The sequence below is a fragment of the Grus americana genome, chromosome 4, assembly GCF_028858705.1.
Source record: "Grus americana isolate bGruAme1 chromosome 4, bGruAme1.mat, whole genome shotgun sequence".
Taxonomy (NCBI): Eukaryota; Metazoa; Chordata; class Aves; order Gruiformes; family Gruidae; genus Grus; species Grus americana.
Genome location: NC_072855.1, coordinates 35,281,427 through 35,296,466, shown reverse-complemented (window position 1 = coordinate 35,296,466; position 15,040 = coordinate 35,281,427). Strand labels below are relative to the sequence as shown.

At 37.1% G+C, this 15,040-nt stretch overlaps 1 protein-coding gene across 2 annotated transcripts in view; it reads right to left on the bottom strand.

Annotated features, from left to right (window-relative positions):
- SORBS2 (sorbin and SH3 domain containing 2) overlaps nucleotides 1-13,846 on the bottom strand; it is a 169,244-nt gene extending 155,398 nt beyond the window's left edge. The window contains exon 1 of one of the 2 annotated variants that reach the window (XM_054824383.1): nucleotides 13,118-13,846. The gene's annotated coding sequence lies outside the window, so the exon portion shown is untranslated. The remainder of the gene's footprint in view (nucleotides 1-13,117) is intronic. The other variant, XM_054824386.1, reaches the window with a different exon arrangement.
- Nucleotides 13,847-15,040: the final 1,194 nt, after the last annotated feature.

Genomic DNA, 15,040 nt, shown 5'->3' with positions numbered 1-15,040 from the left:
CCAAATTGTTGGTGATTCCCAGAGAGACACAGACAGTAGCTGCCTCATGTTTTCTTTCCCACTCACACATCAGGAGATAAATGTAAGGACTCAACACGTAAGTTCACCTACAATCGGTCAGAACAATATCATCACTGGATGTATACAGCCAGATATTATTAAATAGCAGCATGTTCATACTGTCTTGAAAGGCCAAAGGTACAGTATCTTGTTAGCTGCATACATTTGGCTCATAATTGTACAAGAAAGTTTCATACCCTGGAGAACCTGCAACTGATTTTTTTTGAATTAGAAAATCTTGACACCCCAGTTACAGTATTACTGAAACCAATGCTTTCCAGACAATCCAAATAGAGACTGTTGTAACTTTGAGGGCAGGTAAGTTACCTAAATATGTTAGAGAAGGGGAATGATATAGCAGCAGGAAGCTGTTATGATTTTTTTTTTTTTGCTGACAGCAAATCACCTGGGCAATCTCCTCTTCTGCAGTATGATGTATCATGATTAACAGGAAGTCCCTAAAGCAGAAAATTGATCCCTTCCTGTTCAAATCTCTCTATATCTGAAGATCATAATGTCCCCAGAAATTTGACAGTTCTTCACACTAGTAGCTTGGAAGGAAAGGATGACTTGGCTTCCAGAAAGTTCTTCAGCTTCAGGTTCCAAAGGTGAAGTTTTAGCACAATGTCAACATTGCCCAAAGGACACTCTACACCCAAAGTAGCCCTAGCCCACTAGGAGAACAGCTCAGGAAATCAGTGCTGAGCTTCCATTTGTTTTACCTTCTTGTTAACAGAAGCATATTAATATGTAGTCATTTATCATGTATTGCTTCAGCTAAGTGAAAATGAAAGCTCTTTTACAGTTTTTGTTTGCTATTTGTGTTCTCTACAGCACCATTAATTGCAGAACAGGCTATTAGTTTGAAACACTTGTTTGAGCTACATTCATGCTTTTCCCTAGCAGGGGCAAGACAAGCTGATGTTTGCTGTTTTTAAGGCAACACAGGATGTTACAGCTGTTTTGCCAGTTAATTGCTCTATATTGACATATTTGCAGGCCAGAACTAATTTTTCAGTTAACAGAACTAGACTCTCATTTCAGTGGCAAATACAGTAGCAACAAGACAGAAGTTGTTGTGGGTAACACTGATTTTTAGCAAAATTTCCTAATTCTCCTCCCTCAATACAGTTTCATTACTGATCAGTGAGCATCATTAATTAATAGAGAATCCAAAACTGTAGCTATGTTTTCCACCAAAGGCTTTCTCCTTGCATAGAAAATTTCTTCCACACATAAGGCTACATAACACAACTCTAAAACAATGCTTCCTTGCTATGTCCATTTTTGGTAACCAGTATGATGCACATTGAAGGGCTACGCACACTTTGAGAGATGTAGCGTATACTTCTTATGAAAAATCAGACCTTTTAAGAGACCCCAATTCATGTAACAGAGGCCAATGCAAACTAGGAAGGTGGACAGAAAAGTCCTCAAAAATACTCTCAACAGCAACAAACTGACAGTTGGAACAATATGACTATATGTATTTTGCACATTGGGTAAAGGAAGCAGCACCTGTGTTCATACCATAAACCTAAACCCATGGCAGTTAAGTTACATAGAAGGCTTGAAGAGGAGAAATGAAAATATCACAATCACGGTCAGGCAGACCTTAAGCTATGTGAGAACTGGAAGTCAAAAGGTAATATAATTTGAAGTCAATATACTATTTTGTAACCCTGAAGTTTTATACTTATTGGGCAGTTTCCTCTCTTTAAAAAAAAAAACAAACCAACCCAAAAACAATAAACCCCACCACATATGGGAAAGGCAGATTTCCCTTCCTAGAAATTGTTTACTTCCTCGGAACTTTAACATCATCTGTTTTTCAAAGTCATCCATCTATTAATAATAAAAGCTCAAAAGCCCCTTTTTTGCCTCAAGGCTTTTCAATTTTTCATCAGCTTGGTCCTGTTCAAAAGAGAAATTCTCAATTCTCTCATCCTTAGACAAAGATCACTACAAGCAACAACAGACTAATGAATGTTTGCACTTAAGAAAACTAGAAGATCAAGCCAGTGACTTCTGCTATTCTCTGCTTCTAAAATGGCTTGAAAGTTTACATACACAGAAAAATAAAACTGAGATGTTGAAAGGTAAATTTTTTTACTAAGTTTTTACAAGATAATTTAACATCCTAGTTTTCTATCTTATCCTGAAAGAGAATGTAGATATAAAAAAATTGTCAAATTACAATGTTGTACATAAAAACATTAAAAGTAGACATATTAGACTTCTTAGCAGAAGCTTAATTATTACAAATTTAGTGTCCAGAACACATAAAGCTCCTTGCATTTCCTTGACTTCTGCTATGAACCCCTCGACTTGCAATTTAAGCTCAGGCACATTTGATTCCTACAGCAATTAAACAAATTGCTCATAAAGAAAACATCAAAAAAGCATTTTATGTTAATTTTGTAGCCTTTGCATTCTGATTAGCACAGTGAAAAGAGATGACATATGATCAACAGTTATCTGAAAACTATAGCTTGAAACCAGAGTACCACAATAGAGTGGGGGAAGTCACTAATAGTTTTACATAGTATCTATGCAGCTTTTTGTTATTTATAACAAAATCAGTTTATGATAAACTGGTGGCATGAACTAAAAATGTGTCAAGATCAAACTCTAAACTGTTCCTAAGTACTTCAATTTTACAGTATTTTTAAAAATAGAAATAACATTGAACTACAAACAAAACTCTATGCTAACAACTGTTGTGATCCATACCTAAAGAACTTACAAAATCTTAGGATACAATATTGAAACATTACTGCCTTTGTAACAACAACATGACATCTTATTTCCTGATTCATCCTCTTCATGAAACTAAGGTGACCCCTTACCTTGATTTCAATGGTGACATTTCAAACTTTCAGGTGTGTCTGGTACAGGCAGGACAAAGTTAAGCATGATAAAACACCAAAACCACACTGACCTCAATTTTCAAGTCTGGTTAGCACTTGTAGGATCCCGGCTTGAAATGCACAGCATAATTTGGAAGTAATTTCTGATGTTCATCAAGTTTTAGGAAGCATAATTATGTATCTTCCAGGCCATCAAAAAATATGATAAACTATGTGTATATATACACATAAAGCCATTTCCAGTAATAAACATACTGTAAATAAGATTAGCAAATTCATTCAGATAGCTCCAACCTTTTCAACACAGATCTTACTGATGAGACTTAAATGTCTATGTGAATTTTTAAAAAATAATCATTATTTCAAGTGACAGACACAAGTGCAACACTTTTTTTTTCATCTTTTATTTAAATCTTTCCAATATTCCATTTGTAAGTTTCATCTTGCTCAACTTATCTCTGCCTTCTTCAAAGAAATATTTAAATAAATTTTAAGTTCCTTGTTTAGAATGTGTCTTTGAAAAGGATACTATATACACCCAGGTTTGAGGTAAGTCACAGAAGAACAACTACCTTGAAGTCATGACCTTGCTTTTCAGAGTCTTCCTCAGACTAGATTCTTACAAGCCTAAACTTGAATCTTACTTTCAGCACTTGCAGCCAGAAGAGACTAATTTAGGATTATGATAAAGAGAAAATAACATTTCACAGCTTTGCAAATCTAAGGGTATAATTTTTACAGTCATGTACTGTACCCACCAAAAGTGGGTAGGGGCCTCACAGTATAGTTCCAAACTTATCCCTAAAAAAGTTCATTAACAAAACTATTTGCTGTTGGGCACTGAAGAGCTATAAACGCCCAAACTTTCAGCTCTTTAAAAAGGTCCTCAGTAAAAACTACCCCCATGCCAACGCTACAGAAAATAAGTCCAGTAACAAAAGGAGTGGCTTCTTTTAAGAAGATTTAATTTACATATGATTAGAATGTTTTTACAATTTTAGGTATCAAATCTGAAGCTTTCACAATATTATCTGCAATTAGTTAAGAAAAACATGCTTTTAATGAACATAAAGAAAATCTGTTCCTGAACATACTGGACAATAAAGTCTGTAGAAATCTGACCAAAATTTATAGAATACTGAAGATAACAGTAGAATTACATAGATTTCTGAGAGGACTACACACAAGAAAGCTTACAAAATAATTATTCTTTTAAGCCATGTTTGAATTCAAGCTACCTTCAAACTTCCAGCTCAAGTAATGATTTGAAAACCAAGTATGCACAATGAGAAAAACACATATTCCGTAAAGAATTTGCAGTCCTAACGTGCAGGTATATAAAGCAAAATGCACAAAATGTCCCATTAATGTTTTAACACGATTTGCCCCAGCTAAAATAATTTGGTACAAAACCATTGGACAGGAACCAGAATGGAAAATTGTCAGCAAATACACAGACACAGCAGAAGGAGCAGATCGCTCAGAGTATAAATAGGTGTTTAGGAATTACTGACTTCAGAATCAGAGAATCAAGTTCCCTCTAACAACAGCCAGCTGAACTGAGCATCACAGCAAGTTCTTTTATAAAGTGTTTCACTTCTCTCTGAACTACCCACTGCCTGACTCCTACCCTCAGGATCGCGCTATTCCATCACTGGTGGAGGGCAGCTAGAGAGAGTCCATCCCATTTCCGCACTGGATATTCACATAAATATCTATTTCAAAACATGGATCAAACTTATAATGCTTCATCTAAAGTACTTACAGACAGCCAAGACTTGACCATTTGGGTCTCCCAAGAATAAAATGCAACACAGAATAAAACCACAGGAGGGGATAAATTGTTTTCAAATCTGCAAATTGGGACTGGAATTCTTAAGTGTACATATGAAGACTAAAAAAATAAGAAAATCTGCAGGTGCCCTGACAAATTGTGCATAGGTTAGAAATTTGACTACAATGCAAATATAGTATTTTTTTTTAAACACAAAAGACCTTGAATACTCAAAGCATGTGAAATCCTCAAGGACCTGACTCATTTTTCCTCACACCTGCTTCCCCTTTGCTCTCCCCTAAGCAGTGCGTTGTAACTTTTCCTGAGAGGATTGATTTCTCCACTGCACTTTTGAAAGTCTGATGTTGGGGGTTTTTTTTGTCCCCCATTAGGAATGCTATTGTTTAGGCCTCTGTCATCACACAATTTAACAAGAGTATCTAAGGCTCTCAGTTTTCGGTAATGCTTTCTGATCTATGCAAAATGCACCCCATGAGACCACAGTCCAGATTTTTGCTTTGAAGCCATCGTACCTGTCCTGCCCCAGAACAGTGGGCACATACAGTTGGCTCCTTGTCTTCTCACTGCAACAATTATATCTTTTTACTCTTCCCTCTCAAGCACTTTCATAATTCTCTTCTTGTCTCCTCTTACAACTCTCACCACAACTTTGGTCACTATCTGCTCAGGTTTACCCACAAAAGTTTCATCTACACATAAGAAACAGTAGGCTTTTATCATAAGAACACTTCCCAAGTTTGTATCTACAAAGCCATTATTTGCTTGTTTCTCAAGCTACTTTTAATTTTTCGTTTCTGCTGTAAGAAATCTGGAAACCACTAGCATCATGGTCAAGTAGTGGTCAAAGCCACCTGTTAATAAACTTGCTCTTCAGTTTACCTTTGCAACTATTTTATGTTCAGCATCTATTGCAAAGGGAACTCAACCCCAATCCTTTCTTTGCATAGTGATGATCTAAATATTGATAGAAACAATTACATAAATAGTTTCCTTTCAAATAGGAACTCAGATGACAGTCTTTTTATCCTTTCATCAGGAAATACTTCATCTGCCCTTTCTCTTCTGCTGGCTAATGATACAATGACTGCCAGAACTGGAAGTAGAATGCATCTACATAAAAATAGTGTAACATCTATTTGCTGTTGTTCCTTTTGTAGCTCTTAGTTATACTAATGTGTTTATTTTCATTTGTGGTTTTTAGTTAAGCAGTAACTTATTTGCATTTCAGAAAATTATTTTTAAGATAATTACACCACTAAATATTAAAAAATCTAAACAAATTCACACATGGATTAATTTAGCATAACATCTCTACAATTATTTTTGTCTTGCTCACAATAAAACCATTGCTTCAAGCTGGAAGGTGTCGTCCTAATGCTTAACTATAGTATGTGTTAACTAGAAAATCTTTTATAGAGTTTGCAGTCCTGACAATAAGGCATGCCCTGAATCTGGCCTTTGCTCAAGACCATAAATCAGTCATCTGTGAATCAAATGCCATCGTCAAAAGCATGTGAACTTGTAAATCTACAGCTATGCAAATAAGGAATTAAAAACCTCTCTTGAACTTGTTTAAAAGTAGAATGATAACCTGCAAGGCTCAGATTACACGATCCATATCAGTAAAGTGACCCTTATAGAAGAAGTCTGTTAAAAGACTTGAATTTGCCTGATTATTTGCATGTATGTCAAAACAAAGTCTTTGGTTTAGTCTTTATTCTGCTGTCAAACCTGTCACCATCTCACTTAGCTCTCATACAGTAGCACTTCATTTGATTAGCCCCTTTTATATTTTACTTATTCAAAGGAAACCATTTGATTGTAGCCCCATAGAAATTATTATTTCCTCAAGATTCCCAACAAATACAGATTTCTTCAAAAGAAAAACAGTGAATTTGATTATCTGCGAGGATGTCACTGCTTAGAGTTCCCTGTTCATTAAAAATTCACTGGAAACTAAATTAAATTAAAAATATGCTGGCAACTGCTGGCTTCTGACAGAATTTGCTTATTAAAATGTATAAAATGTATAACTGGCTAGCAGGAGTAGTGTGAAGCACATGATCAATCTGTGACTTAAGTGATACATACTGAGTGTTTTCCACTGGCATCCCATTGTGTTGTTACTGCTTGCTTGTCTCAAAAATCCTTACCATTAGTAGGAAAAAATACAAGCTTGATGCCTAAATCAGACAAGAGCTGCTTAAGATATTAAGTGTAAAGCACAAATCACATAAGTCAGTAGTGTGACCTCTATGTTCAAAAGGGAATTATTATATACTTCATCCAGGCCAATCACTACGGTTTAGGATTGCCTCAAAAGCTAGTCTTTTTGGAAATTCAAAACTTCCATAGATGTTTCATAATGTTTAAAAACAGCAGCTGAAATACCAAGCTAAAGCTCAGGCCTTCTAATCCATTAACCTACCCCTTACAATGTCCCAATATTGGCTGCTTCATCTGAGAAAGGAAAACATTCTGTGTTAAGGATTTACTAAATAGCCTTCCTAAAATACAATTCTTTGTAAATCTCACCAATTAATAATCACATCATACCAATTATTTATTTGTCCTTATTTATCATAGTTCAAGGAACTGCAAAAGCTCTAATTATCTGCATAACAATACAGAACTTGAGATTCTCAAATGAACACGAAGTTCAGTGAGAAACAGCTATTTTGTACCTTACAGATATCATTTTGCACCTGCTTGAAAACTTGGTGCCAGCAGTATCCTGATTTCAGATTATGTTTATGCTTACAAAAAAGGAAATATTTTTGGTTTTATAATAATATCTAATTTTTTTAACATTAAGAGACAATGAACAAAGGCAGACAACATTCAAGTATCCCAATTTAACTGTCTACCTCACACTTTGTTCTACTGCCCTGAATCACTACTTTTCCCTCGTGGTCACTTAAAATAGCGAAAATACTGTTCATATGCAGAGACACCTCTGTAGTAAAGTGTAATTTCTAGTTCATAATTTTTTCAGATGTCAGAATTGGTCTAGATAACTGAATCATAGACAGCCTCCCTGTGCTCATTTCCTAAAACTAAACTTTGGCAAAGTATTGGCTTTTAGGAAGTCTGTCCTACTGGATATCCTTCTTCCAGTCACAAAGTCAAAACAGTTTATGAGATCAGCTGTAAACAGCCATGAGATGTTTTGTTTATATTTGCATTTTATTCCAATCAAAAGACCAAAAAAGCAGTCTTAATCCTAACAGTTATGAATTGAATTTGTACTTTCACAAATTTTGTGGTATAGCATACTCTGTTTTGCACTTAATCTATAATTAATCATAGTAAAAATACAAATCTGACCATTCTGTTTTCATAACTCATTCTGACTTTTCTATATACGATAAACTCAAATACTAATATTTCTTCTACAATTTACATTCCAAAAATCACTATTTTTATTCCTTACTGGTATTCCTTATTACTAAACCTAGAGACCAGTCACTATATTTCATCAAGAACACCTGTCAGATCTCTACAATAAGCTAATTTGTCTTTCAAAGTCTTACCTCAAGTACCAATATTTATAAGCTATTGACACAGGAAAATTTGTTGCATCTTCCACACATTCATCACTTACTACTGCCATGATGTTTAAACAATATCTATGCCTTTCTGCAAGGTGGCAACCTATGCTTTCTGTGGCTTCACATACTTGTGCCTATCCTAGTAAGGAATATGTAGTTTTATTAAACATAACACTCAGGGTATGCTATGGTGATGAAGCTTTACATTCAGGCTACAGCTAATGAGTCCTCAGACAACATGGCAACACACTGAAAAGAACAGTATAGCCATCCTGCTGTTGACACAGTCCCTATTCCATTCTCATCATAGGCTACACCATCCAACCTTAAGCCTCTCAGGAAGCATTACAGCCACCTTTCAGCCTTGCTGCAGTTGAACTGGGATCTTATCTATTGACATTGCTTAAAAAAAAAAATCAGTAAAAAAAGGGTCCAGTTCCTTAAACTGCTTGAAAAACCAGAGACCCTTCCACCTATTTTGACCTTCAGTCACAGCTACTGAATTCTTATTAGCATAACTGTTGATCCTATAAATAAATGCAACCTTTAGAAATCAATGCATGTTACTGTTTTTATAAGCCTCAACAAATGTGATTTTCAGCTATGAGAATTTTAGTTACTGATTCCATTTCCCTTGGGTTTCCTCATGCATCTCTGCCTTTTCTTTTGGGTCCTGAAGAAGCAAAAGAGTAAAACTGCTATGCTTGTTGACAAATTAGCAGCAGTTGCTGATTAGCTAGAACTAGGGATAGCTTTAGTTACCCATCAAACAGTTCAGTTGTACACTACTTTAACACTTCTATATAAAATGCAAGATAAGTGTCATAAAATAAGTAAAGCTTTAATGCTGAGACATAGAATAATGAACGGTTTTCTGAAAAGGCTAACAAACATTTACTGTATAGTTTGATCAAAGTAAAGATTGAGAGGAGAAAGGGTTGCTTTTCCTGCCATCATATTTTTTCCCCCATCCTTTGACGCTTAGGATCTTCAGCATCAACTCTTAAAAACTGTACTATGTTACTCAGGTTACTTAAGAACACAGAACCACATCTGTGCTATTCAACCCCCTGATGGTGGTTGGTGAGGTTTTTAAGGGTGGATGAATCAGAACACTATCTTTATTCAGTACAGAAAGATGGGGGAAAAAAATCAATCTATTTAGGGAAAGAAGTTAGAAATAACAGAAGTAAAGGCTCCATCTTTGGAATTTCCTGCTTTACAGCAGCATTAGCTATGATGTATCACCATTATGGAACAATACATCTGAACAGAAAATACATTTCATGCTTCAAAAAAACTGAAAGTAGGAGTACATCTAGAATGTGGTCATCCAGCATACCTTTACTCAAAGATACATGCTGCCATTTAAAGTATTTACTTGTCTCCATTCTCCCTCCCATACACAAGTTTTCTGTTACATCAATGCCTTTGAAAGTCTTTTTAGCTTTGGTTGTAGCCTTAGAATGTTAAGAAGCTTCATAATTTCAGAAAGGTCAACTTTTGTTAAAACACTTTCATGAAATGATGCCACACTATTTGAAGAAAAATGAGCACCGAATATATATGGTACAGCCATCTCTCAAATAGGAACCTATACACTACATGCAACAGCAAAGGAAGAAAAAAATGGACAATAAGTAACATGCTTAATACAACACTGAAATAGTGACATAGGAAACGATCAATGTCAGAGTAGAACACAATACCAAACTATACATTTCTAAAATTCTAGTTTACAAACAAGCAGGAATTGCCAACTTTTATTTCCATGTTTGCGCAGACAGCCTCACTGGAACAGAAATATTGTTCCACAGTCACATCTGATGCAATTTGCCCACTCCAGCTGCAACCTCATCATTGGTCTATTATATTCAATACCTGATCCTTCCAATACGAAAGTGACATTCAGCTGTCTGCAGTGTAACATTATATGATGTACCCTAATTCAATATCTGAGCATGTTCCCTGGGCACATGCCATCTGCATTGTTACTTGCAGACTGGTCATATTTGTAAATATACAGAGAACAGGCCATAGGCTGAGGGTAAATGAACTTCCACACTATCCCTCTCATAAGGTTATTGTGTTCCACAGACCACATGGTTGGTTGATGCCTATCACTGTTTGCTCAAAGCTGATTATTTTAAACAAACAACATACCAAAAAAACTGTTACACCACTTGATTCTATCTTCTTTCATCATCCTGTTCTCTCATTTCTATTACTATTTGCACCTGCTACTATGATACTGCATTTTAGGATTCATCTGCCTGCTTTTGCTTTGTTAGTATCCTGTTTATGAGCACAACACATGGGCCCAGAGTCACCTTTGAAGGTCATCTGCCTCAAAAAAACCAAACTCCTGTTCAAAGGGACCATAATGTTAAAGCATGACAGCTGATCTTATTTACATCCCTGCTGACCAAGAGAGCACCTGACTTCACATAATCTACAGACCTTCCAAAAGCATGTATAATCATCTCTTGGATAGAAACTGTGGCTCCACTAAAACATGAAAAACTTCTAGACTTCAATTGGACCTTGATGTCTTCCCTTCCATCACAGAAACATCCAAATTGGTTTGTGTCATGTTATTGTCAAGGTCTTCTTGTAAGCCTTCTGTTTTTAAGTACACTTCAGCTCATCATGAGGTGAAAAATGTTTTTATCCCTCCTTGCCCATTTAATTTCTACATCAGTGACCCAATTCTATGCTTCTATACCTCACATTATGTGGAGTTAGTTCATACTGGATACGTTCTTTACTTAGCTGCTGTTTCTTACCTCTAACTGATTTAAATTCTTCCTCCACACCAGATTCTATTGCAGCACTTCCATGACCATTACTGACAGTCACCGATTTGATTTACAAATAGCTCAGAGAGGATCAGATGTTGCCAAAGAGACAGTAAGGAAACAGAGGGAAGCTGGGAATTGATATGAGAAAAGAGACAAAGGGAGAAAAGCACAATGGAAGGAGTAAAGAATATTGCTTTGAATAATAAAGACTAACAAAAAGCATCTATCAGCACCTGATGTGTCCACACTGTTCAGTGATTAGTCATAGCTAGTCTTCACTTGCTTTCTTACGCCATAAATTCTTCATAACAGGAGTATGTCCACCTTGAACTGCAAGATCCTTCACTTCTTGCATAGTGCTATATCCATATTTCTTATTGTCATAACAAAAGCTCTCTAACTCCTTGTTAAAAACTTACAAACACCTTAAAGGAAATGCCAGCTCTGCTTGTTTATCATTTTCATCATAATTACAGACTTAATCATAAACATTCATGTAGTACCACACTAAATGTGCATTCCACTTCATAGAAAGCAGATGCTAGCAGTTCTCTAAACAACTTACTGTGTGACTGACACAGAGGCATACAAGAAGAAGTTGGGATGTGCATTCACCAAATAAAATACTAGAATGATTCAAGTAAGATGGAGCTTTTCTGATGGAGACAATGCATAGTAGCAATCCATTTATATATTGCTGTTTCCAAATGCAACTTCTCATTTGGGGGACAGTTACTGAACATGCTTGTCCAAATACCCTTGCAGGATATATATACACACATAAGACATTGGAATTTGGCTCCTAATTACAGAGCACTGGTTACTAATTTAACTATAAAGATACCAGACCTCAAATTCTTGATTTCATGCCCACTCAAGTGTCCAAACAAATGGCACATTCTCAGTGTGATTTAAATCCACGTTGTTATTATTTAATAAGAGTTAACACCAAAATATTATTCCATTTCCTATAGACATAAGGTGAATCACATTTGGTTCAGTTAGAAAAATTTAATGCATTTCAGTATTAGCTACTTCAGAAATTGTATTACTTGGTGAGAATACAGTTGGTAGTTCATAAAATGCTTCTTTTAATACAAACATTATCAGTACTGAGAGAATGTGGTTTTATTGACCTAGGACTAACAACAGCTTTCATCTCTAAAGCAGATACAATTAATAACTATTCAGAACAATTCATTTTGCACTGAAAAAGCTATAGCATTAACATATAGTCCCAATTAGAAGACTTCTCACATTTCAATTATTCCCTTACATTTGTCTTCATGTTTTTATTTTCTCTACCTTCTCTAGCCTATTTCAATCACTGAGATTGTTCAATAAAAGTTTAACCATCTTGTGCTATTAATGTGCTTGTGCTCCATGTGGAGTGCTGGTTTCCTTCCTTTTACTGAAGGCCAAAGAGAGGGACACAATGGGTGTGTTGTGCTCTGTCTAGCACGGTATGTGCAATATCTTTAAAAAGGAGGTGTGAGCTGGCTGTAATAGCACTACTCTTAACAGTAGAAGTACCGCAAACTAATCAACCACAGCACTGGGGCATGCAGTACGTTGAAAGCTGGTGAAAAAGCTGCTTTTTATTATGACCTACATACACGGCACAGCAGCAGTTGGACAATTTAAATCCAGTTACATTCAGGCTGAACACAATGCATGAATTCCACTAATGAACTCAATGATGTAAGGCTTTTCAAATATGCTTGTGAGCTCTATCATGTTTTATTTCACCCATGCTATCTGGACAGTAAGAAAAAATCCTTCTCTTTTAGTAGGAAATGCAAGCATAAAATTTTATCAACTATTGGAAACACCTTTCTGAATCAGTAACCATATGGAACATCACATTGAAATGTTTAACAAAAATGCAATCAGAACAATTAATTCAGCAGCCACTTTAAATAAGCCACTGACCAAAGTCAACCTTTAAATGCAAAGATACCTAAAGAAGCTTATATACCTTGCATGAAGTTTTGCTCAGTTTTATTTTACAAAACCGAAATAGTGCATGCAAAGGCATACCTCTCTCACAAGCCGAGATGCACAGCAGCTTCCTTTTGTGGAAGAGTCCAGAGGCAAAAGCTCCTAAGCCAATCTGCTAATAAGCAGCACGTAAGCCTGAGAAGGGGTTTCTGCCCAGCCTGCAGCACAGAGCCCAGATGAACTGCACACCTGCTTTTTCGGTAGTGCCTGTTTCCTGGAGGCAGCAGCACACAAGAGCAGCAGAAGGAAGGGCAACACCCTTCTCCTGGATCACAGGCTTTCACTCGGAGTTGCTAGCGAGCGAGCTGCTGAGATAACGTTGCAGAGAAACCTTGCCTTTACAAGACAAAACCCCGCTCCGCTGCTTGACAGCAGATATGCAGCATTATCACCCTGCATTCCACCTCCTCTGATCAGCTAGCAGGAACGGCAGTCACCAGCTTGTCAAAATGGCAGCTTGTAAGCACGCTAAGCCACTGTAATTACTCACTAATACGCCCGTTTCTCCTGCTTCCTCCGACGAGATTTTTGTTTATTCCCCGGTAAAGCACAGCAGAATGTGTCACATTGTTTTCCATAAGCAAAATGGCTGGTCCTTTCAGCACTGCCGCAGACAGCTCATTGGGCTCCCCCGGCTTTCCGGAGCCATGGCAACAGCCAACAGCCGGGCTGCCCCGCCAGCGCGGCGGCAGGGGCGGCTCCGCCACCCGCGCCCCGTTCTCCCTCTCCCAGCGCTGCCTGCAGCCGAGGGGACAGAAACCGGCCTCGGCCGTCTGCAGCCCTGCTCCCGGGCTGTGGGGCACACTGAGTTTGGAGCGTATCTACAAGGGTGTAGCAGCGATGAGTGCCCGCTGCGAGCAATCCGGGCCAATAGGTTGCAAATTAACATAACGAACATGTACTGCAAACCACCCTTTTGATGGGCTAAATTTAAGGGTAGAAACTATTTGACAGGGCACAGTATAAGCACTCAGGGTAATCATCTCCATTTAGGAAACGGGGTTAACCATTATACAAGTCAGCTAGTTTTCCAACAATAAAGCCCAAACCCCCACTCGTTTACAAAAAGCTAACCCCTGACATTATCACAATTATCCCAGCATTTATAAACACATTTCTTGATCTTGAAGAGTTAAAGGTTCTTGTTTATTAGGTAAGTTTCAAAGACATTGCAATCACCATGCACACCAATTTTATCCTACTTAACACAATTTTTCATTTCAATTAGGAGTAGGAAGCAAAGGAGACATTTGTGAACAATTTAAAACTGCTTAGAAAAAACCCCACTCTTCAAGAGCTGTCATTATCTCACATCTCAATCACCTAAGGAGTCAGGAATAAAAGCTAGAAAGCAAACACAGCACTCTAAGGACTTTAGGTTGCAGATATATTTAATGTTTCTAAATGATTTTCAAACTGAGCATGCTGCATTCCATACACAAAAATTGTATTGAGAATTGGTTTGAGAAACATTTTTCTATCCATTTGTAGTCATAAACAGCAACTGGCTTAGTACGTATAACAAATTGTGGCATTTCCTTGTTCAGTATTGTACTTTTCCAGGGCTACAGCAGGTTTTTTGCCTCTGAGCACAGCTTGCAAAGCTCTGCTGCTCAGCAGTCCAAGTGTAAGTTCTGCTCTCAGGGTCCAAGGGCAGTGGTGTCTCAGTGGAGTCCCAGGCAAAGAACTAAGGTCCACTGTGGTGGACTTTACATGTTTCTTCCTCTCAGCATCTCTACCCTCCTCCCATCATATAAGCACTAGTTTCTCTGAAAGTATTACAAGAGGGAAGTGGCCAGGGCAGGGAGGGAGACAGTACAGGACACAGGACAGGACTCACCAGGAAACAAGTAAATTCTGTTTAGATTTCTGACATAGAGCTGAAACATTCCAGTACACTTAAAAAGATGTCTCAACAGTAACACTAATTTAGTCTGGTTTCTTCCTCACTTAGCCTTCTTC